The sequence below is a fragment of the Podarcis muralis genome, chromosome 4 (assembly GCF_964188315.1).
Source record: "Podarcis muralis chromosome 4, rPodMur119.hap1.1, whole genome shotgun sequence".
Lineage (NCBI taxonomy): Eukaryota > Metazoa > Chordata > Lepidosauria > Squamata > Lacertidae > Podarcis > Podarcis muralis.
The window spans coordinates 104,489,849-104,497,918 of NC_135658.1; the positions used below are offsets into that span (position 1 = coordinate 104,489,849).

Genomic DNA, 8,070 nt, shown 5'->3' on the forward strand with positions numbered 1-8,070 from the left:
CCTCCCCTCAGAAGTTGTTCCCTCCGCCTGACTATCGGGTGTGTGTGTGTGTGTGTGTGTGTGTGTGTGTGTGTGTGTGTGCCATTTCCTCACAGGAAATTTCCCCTCACAAAATATAAAACTTTCTTCTGCCTGTGGGTTTTCTTTTGTATCACAGCACTACCACCAATTCCGGCGAACCCTCTCTACATATACAGTACTCTAAAGATAACCACCATGAGTTATCCTGCGGTTTTTGTGTGAGGTAAAACTTTGATCCTTGGAGACTCAGGCAGAAGCTGAACAAATAAGAAAGATTTATTTTACAGAACAAAGTTCATAAAACCAAAGATGTGTCAGGGAACTTATTAGAACAGTTTACACTTGGAAACCCTGAGGTCTCTCACTGCTCAGAGATTGGGGAGGTATGTAACAATAGTATTAAAATAATTATACAAAAGGGTAAAACTAATCATCTTTTACTTTTTATACTTTACTTTGACAATTTAATAACAAATGCCTTTAAAGCTTCTGTAACATGTATATGGATGCTTAAAATATACAATTGAGATCTAAGCAAAATGAAGTTAAAAGTTGTCTAATGCCAGTCAAGTATGTATTAACCAACCAACCCATATACTACAAAAATGTACAAAATCTCATCCTCCACAGAACAAATTATTTTTAAATGACAAGCTATGAACTTGCAATCCTAAAAGGTGTAAGAAATGAACATTTAGATATTTTGTTACCTGCACAATAATACATGTATTACAGTATCTGATGTATCACAGTATTTTAATATTCTTTTGGAAGCTGCCCAGAGTGGCTGGGGAAACCCAGCCAGATGGGCGGGGTATAAATAATAAATTATTATTATTATTATTATTATTATTATTATTATTATTATTATTAGCCTCCTCCTGAAAAAGGGGTTTCTAAAATCATCCAGGAAACATGTCTCATAAAAGGGTACATTATGCATTCCCTGATAAAAACTTCAGTAAAGAAGAGAGACCATTTGAACCCCTGAATATTTAAAGGGAACAGCAGATCTGTTGTCTAAACTCTTTGAAGCTAAACCATTAAAACACACCAATAAAATAATATTGTCTACAGTCCTTTTCTGTAGTTAAGTGCTATTAGAAAGCCCAAATCAGACCCAATGGCTGTGGACATTAGCGAACTCCAATGAAGGAGCCAGCCAGCAGTTATTGGTGATAATTTAATGGGATGAGATAGTGTGCTTTGTAACCAAAGAAATTCATGGTCTGGCTAAAATGAGTGCTTTAAGTAATAACGAGCATCTCCATCACATATATGCAGAGTTGTAAGTGAATTCACCTTTGGAATGAACCTTTTGAATTCACTGCATGAATAAACAAATCTGTAACTCTGGGAACTCTTACACCTCCCTGTTCCCTAACTACTGCTAGAAGGGAATTTGGGGAGAAGGTTGTTTGTGGGGAGGAAACTGGCTGAAGACAGCAGTAGAGGGTGGCTTGGGAAGAATTGGTGGGGTGCAGATGTTTTCAAAATTTCGGGGAACTGTCAGGAAGTAGAGCCTTCGGGGGAGGAAGAATTTGTTTACAAAAAAGGAGCCCGTTTCAAATCAAGACTGGGTGGAGGAGTGCTTTAAATAAATATTGAACTGAGAAGTGTGGAAAGCATCATTTATAGAACAGAAGATACCTCCCCCACACGCCTCCTTGCTTAGTGAAAGGTTAGCACTGCAGTAAATGATACTGGATTTTGTGGCTACCTGACATAATCTCTGAAGCGTAACGCAGGTCCCTGTAACTCACAGCCATTGCCATGCCACAGCTTAACATGCCCTTTTGAAATATGGTTTACAACTGGCACAAATCACTTTTGTACAGCTGTGCATTCAGCTTCATAAAATACACATTAGATAACAGGGACAGTTGCCAAGGATTATTGGACCAGAACCAAAGTATTTGGAGATAGAGAGGAGAAGCTCTGTTCTTTGTGCAATCATCCATTGAGACCATGTAGATGAGACAGTCGCAATAGTTCTTTTCATCAGCAACCAATTGATGTTGATTACACCCTTTGAGTCACAAAGGCAAGTGATATTCTTGTCAAACGTGGCAGGCCTTTGTTTCACACAAGTCACCTGTTGTCTAATCAGTGGTGTAGGAAATTGATTATGTAAGAATACAGTCTCTTCTTCCAAGCCTTCTGCCAATTTCCCTGCCTTTCATTTCTTCCTTTCCTGCCTGAAGTTGCTTTGAACAATATATACCTGGTGTGGTAATACTAGACTTCTGCATGTGGAAGTCAATCAGAACAAACTTCTCTCTCTCTCTCTCTCTCTCTCTCTCTCTCTCTCTCTCTCTCTCTCTCTATCTATCTCTCTCTCTCTCCCTCCCTCCCTCACCCCCCCCCCAGTTTTCCATTTCTCCATGGTTTGCATTCAGTTTTGGTAATAAGAGATATTTGGAAAATTACTCTGCCATAGCTTCTGGGTTCTTACAAAGCCAGAAGCCTTGGAAATTCCCCAGGATTCACTCACTGGTTCAAGAAGCAGCCGTCCTTTTTACATGTGTGCACACCCACACCCACACATACACAAACACACATTCAGTCCTGATGGGGACTGAATTCATTTAAAAGCCAATAAGAAATTTAAAAGAATTTCAGTATGGATTGTAAAAAGCTTGTTATTTTCTACCGAGGGGGAGGTTCTTGGGTGTTCTTCCAAACCCCCACAGTGCTGAAACTCAGCGGCATGACCAGTTAAAGGTCACACAACCTTTAACCCATTTATTATTTATTTAAATACATTTATTTTCTACATCTTGCTGTCTTGTTTTGTGTACAGAAACATGTAGGCACCTCCCTAAAAAGCAACAACAACAGGGAGAAAAGCAATACAGAGTTCTGGAATGAAATAAAAACAGAAGACCTGTATACCAAATTACAAGCATACTTCAATGAATATCAGATGGTTTTTAAATACCCCAACCATAAGGAAGAATGAGAAACTTGAGGGATATGGGAAACTCCCTCCTTGTTAGTAAATTCAAAGAAGGGAAACCAATCTGCATTGAAATACATTTCGAGACTGTTTAACATTCAGAAATCTCAAATTGTTCTACAATAGTGCAACATAGAAACAAGAATTCAGTATTAACAGTCCAAAAGGCCAGGGAAAGTCTAGGCAAAAAGATATGTCTTTATAAGATATCTGAACCAAGTGATGGATGATGCTTCGTGGCAGGCCAAGGAATATTCCACAATGCAGAGGCAACTGCTGAAAATTGCCATTTTCCTGTGATGTTCTGTAGGATGGTGCTTATTTCTTCTACATGTTTCTGTAAGCTGTTATTAATGAAATTTGTTCATTAAAAAAATACAGTCTGTTCCCACAGTTCCCCTGCTGAGATTCTGTGATGATTGTAACACCCCCTAAGAACCCACTGGAGAACCTGCTTCAAGGCTAGTTCTCAAGATTGGGTCTGAGCAGTATGGCTTGTGCAGGAGAATTTCCTAGTAGACAAAGCAATTGTTTTCAGGATCTAATTTGGACAGTGAAAGTGAAACTACTGTACTTTTGAACACAAATTTATTGCCTTTGTTCTCAGGACAATGAATGTACGGTGGTACATCGGGTTAAGAACTTAATTCATTCCGGAGGTCCGTTCTTAACCTGAAACTGTTCTTAACCTGAGGTACCACTTTAGCTAATGGGGCCTCCCACTGCCACCGCACCACAATTTCTGTTCTCATCCTGAGGTAAAGTTCTTAACCCGAGGTACTACTTCCAGGTTAGCGGAGTTTGTAACCTGAAGCATCTGTAACCCGAGGCACCACTGTATCTTCAAGCCACACTTCAGAGTGTCAGCCTATCAGTTTTAAGCCATTGTTCTTCTGCAGAATTTAAAACTTTCTATGAAACAATTTATGTATGTTTTGCCCCCTCAAGAGATCTTAATGCATTTGCAATTCAGATGTCCACGAAACTGTACATAAATATTATAAAAAGAGGATGTCTTTGGAGGGAACCTTTAAAAGATGTGACTTCATTAATATGTAATATATTACTCCATTGTACATTTTCTACAATCAAGACAATCTCAATGCGTCTTATTTGTATTCCGGCCAAATAGATTTCTTGTGTACTCAAACCCCGGAAGATCTCAATACAAAAATAAAGGCAGAGGATTAATGTATCTGTTGACTTCATTATACTTTCACATTCATTTCTGATTTGTTAATATTCAGTCAAGAATTATAAAAACTTTGCCATCATAATTTTTACTCAATGAGATATAAAAGCCGAGTCATTAGGAACATGGACCTCTGCCATGGGAACAATTACAGCAGCTCGTAGTCAGAGACTGTAGAACCAGAGAAGTTTATGAGACTCATGTCAGAATTATGGGATTGACTATCCTTCCTTTCTGGCTCTTGACTCAAGCTCCTCGGATGCAAGCTTTAGAAGCAAGGAGTTCAGGAACAAAGGAAAACATTTCAGGAAGAAATTATTCTGGAACCCTAAGTACATGGTGCTGAAGAACCAGATAGTGCAATTTCCACAGAGAAATATTGTAGGGCTGAGTCTGATGTTCTACAGGTTTCCTATTCACACCCCTGCTGCTGATTTTACAAGGGAGCTGGCAGCTTTTACGTTAATCGCTTGCTACTGTTTTGAGCCACTACTGTCCTCTCTGTGAGGAGCTTCTGGTTACCATCCTACATGGTAAGTTGCATTGCTGCAACTTCTTGGTACAGTGATAGATAATGCTGATCACATGTGGCAAGCAGTGTCTCTACAGCTTCTCAGAGAAGAACTTTCTGGATTGATGTGGCCCAGGTGGCCATTGGCTCCTACTGGGAAGGAAGAACAATGAGATGGTTTCCTATCGCAATGAAACATTGCCTGGCCAATGAGATCTACCTGAGCTATGTCTGAAATTCACGGCGTGTACCACCCTAAAAGAAAATAAAATGAAAATTATGTACCGCTGGTATAGCACCCCTGTCGAACTAGCAAAAATGTACAATATGAGTAACAAAGCATGCTGGAAATGCGAAACAAAAGACGGTGAATTTTTCCACATGTGGTGGACATGTGAAAAAAAAATTAAAAATTGGGGTATGATTTATAATGAATTTTTTTAAAAAATTAAATATAATTTCCCAAAAAAACCCAGAGGCAGTTTTGCTGGGGATGATAGGTGATGAACTAAAAAAAGCAGACCATAAATTATTTATGTACACCACGACCGCCACCAGGATTTTAGTAGCCCAAAAATTGAAAACCCAGGAAATACCAACATTAATGGAGTGGCAGACAAAAAGGGTCGAATATGTAGAATTGGCGAAACTGACCCACAGGATCCGGAACCATGGGGAAACAAAGTTAAAAAAAGAATGGAGTAAATTTGTTGACTACATAGGTAACAACTGTAGAAGCTTAAAGACTGTAGCAGGGATGAAATGAATCTTGTGATGTGGATAGTAATTAAGAATCTGTGAGAGTGGAAATTTAATATGAAAGCTGGATGAAGGGAGGGAGGGAAGTCCGGGCGTGATAGTACATGTGGTAATAAGTAGACATACAATTGTTGAACTGCAAAGTATTTATTTTGTTTGTTTATGTTATAGAAAACTTCATAAAAAGCATTAAAAAAGAAGAAGAGATCTACCCAAGCTATAAGGTGTCCTGTGTTTCTGGTCCTGCCTCTTGGTTTGCCTTCTGCTCTGGATTGCATTTGGTCCTGACTCTGGTTCTCAGCTCCTTACTAATCTCAGGCAGCCGCTCTGGGCCCAGTCCAGAAACTCACTTGCTGCTGCTATGCATCACCCCCCTCTCCAGCTGTTTCATTCATCCTGAAGTGATCCTAACAAATCAGGGATCGCATACTAGGCATGGTGATACCACAAGCCAGGTTTTTCTATTTCCTGATATTAAAATGAAGCCTATATTCATGAGGCAACCTTTCCCAGTTCACTACTCTGGATGTAGAGGTGCAGAGCGGCAACCACCCTCCAGAGTCTAATGAATATGAACAATGTTTATTTATAGGTTAGACACAATGAACAGAACCAATTAATTAGCAAGAATAACAATGAATAAGCAACAACCAAACACAAACAGTAAACCACAGTTGATTGCATGGTACAATGTCAGCAATCTGTTGTGTGTCAAATATGTATTATACAAATTGTGAACAGTGGTGTTGCAATGCTGTGTGGTAATTTTATTTTTGTTTGTGAATACCGTTGCCCTAGGATCACACTCTGCCCTCTTCACTAGACTGCACTTCCTGCCACTTGAGAAGGAAATGGGAAGCCCAACCTGGCTCAATCCCTCGGCCAAAGAAGAAACTGTAAGGAGTTTGGTTTCCTCCCCTCCCTTCAAGAAAGAACACTCTGCTCTAACTGCCAGTTTCCCTGGCAGTGCAGAGATTAAAGAAGGAACACTCTGGCCTCTCCCAGCAAATTGGGCACCAACAGCCACCAGCAGTCTGTGCCCCCTTCCTCCCAGGAAGAACATCATGGCAAGGAAGAGAACAAACCAGCCCTGGCAATCAGCCAGAGAAGGAGTAACTGCAGGGAAGTATATGTGTGTAGATTCCACCCAGATCTTTAGAGATAAATCAGAACAAATGGCAATCTGGTAAAACCTGAATTGCTGTTTGTTCCAGCTGAGAACTAAAGAGCGGTTTCCCCAGGGGGGGAGCTGCAGGACAAGAAGTGTGGATAAGCTCTAAGCTGGCTGCATCCATCGAACAGAGAACGTGCAGCTGCTCCAGTGCCCGCTTTCCTTTCTATGCCTTGCTTTCCCTTTCGTATTGTGCCTGTTCCTGTGAGACTTTTGATATAAATGCACAGTATTTTTTAAAGTGTTAAATGCTTTCTAAATCTTGACAATATGAAACAATGAAGGGTGTTTTGAGTGAAGGCAGTACTTCCAAACCAGATCCAATGGGCTAATAATCAGATTTTTAAACAAACTACTACAACAACTAATTTAAATTCCTGGGAAGATTTTCACAAAATCTTCCTCTCCATTTTAGCCCACCTGTATAATTTGAAGTTGAATATTTTATGCCCTGGGCAATAATCATTACTTGATCTATATAAATAGCTATGTGCATGCGTGCTTTTAACAAATATATGTAACTTCATGAGCAGCTGTTATAATGATCCTTCTATAGCAACAAATTCCATGGAATCACCTGAGGCCACAACAGGCATTTTCTACAATAATCAATATGCTAATGTGATATAATTCCATATCTACATTCCACATCCTGGTTGAGAGCAATTGCAATTAGTCCAAACAGTCACAAGAGGATTTCCAGTTCTTGGATGGCCTGGTTTGTTCTCGGGGCAGCAGGGACCATCAGTGCAGATCTGAGTCAATGCCACACAACACCTGTACAATTAACTTGAACTTTAAAACTGTATGTGCCACTCTGCCACTGCTTTTCTTTCTCAGATGTGATAATATTTGCAAACTTCTTGTTGTCTGTTTGGTACACTTATTTGCAAAAAAACAAACACCATAGTTTTTTGCTTCAGGAGAGGCAAATCATGGGTATTCAGAGCACCGTGAGAGAAGTTGTTTCTTCTGTGAAGGATCTAATGTGACAGTTTTTGCTGTAGCTGTTTCTGAAATAAAGGTTGACATATTAAGCACAAAGCTTTACATCAAGGTGCATAATCTCAACCACATTATATGCAGGAAGGTGTGTCACTGCAATCGGGTTTTTTCCTCAAACAGGAAATATTGCTACTGAAAAGTGTACAGTTACAGTTTTTGCCGACAGCCACAGAAGTCTATATATATATATATATTTCCAATGACAACAGGAATCTTACATACACAAACACCTGGCTTTTCATGTCTAAAGTATGGAAGAGGTAAGGAGAGGAACCACAGTGTTTCTTATTAATACACAAAACAGTGCAAGCTTTAAACAACAACAGCCAAAGAACATCCACAGGCAATTAAAAATAGGAGCAATAAGAAGCACCTATAAGGCACAATTTCAGTGAGTTTCATGATGTCAAGGGTTGCATTTTTTGTTTGCAAACAGTTACAACAGAATGTAG

At 39.6% G+C, this 8,070-nt stretch overlaps 1 long non-coding RNA gene across 1 annotated transcript; it reads left to right on the forward strand.

Annotated features, from left to right (window-relative positions):
- Positions 1-221: 221 nt before the first annotated feature.
- LOC114595440 (uncharacterized) lies at positions 222-7,515 on the forward strand. Its single transcript, XR_003706283.2, has 2 exons — positions 222-404; positions 6,241-7,515. It is a non-coding gene; the product is annotated as an uncharacterized LOC114595440 (long non-coding RNA).
- The last annotated feature ends 555 nt before the right edge of the window (positions 7,516-8,070 follow it).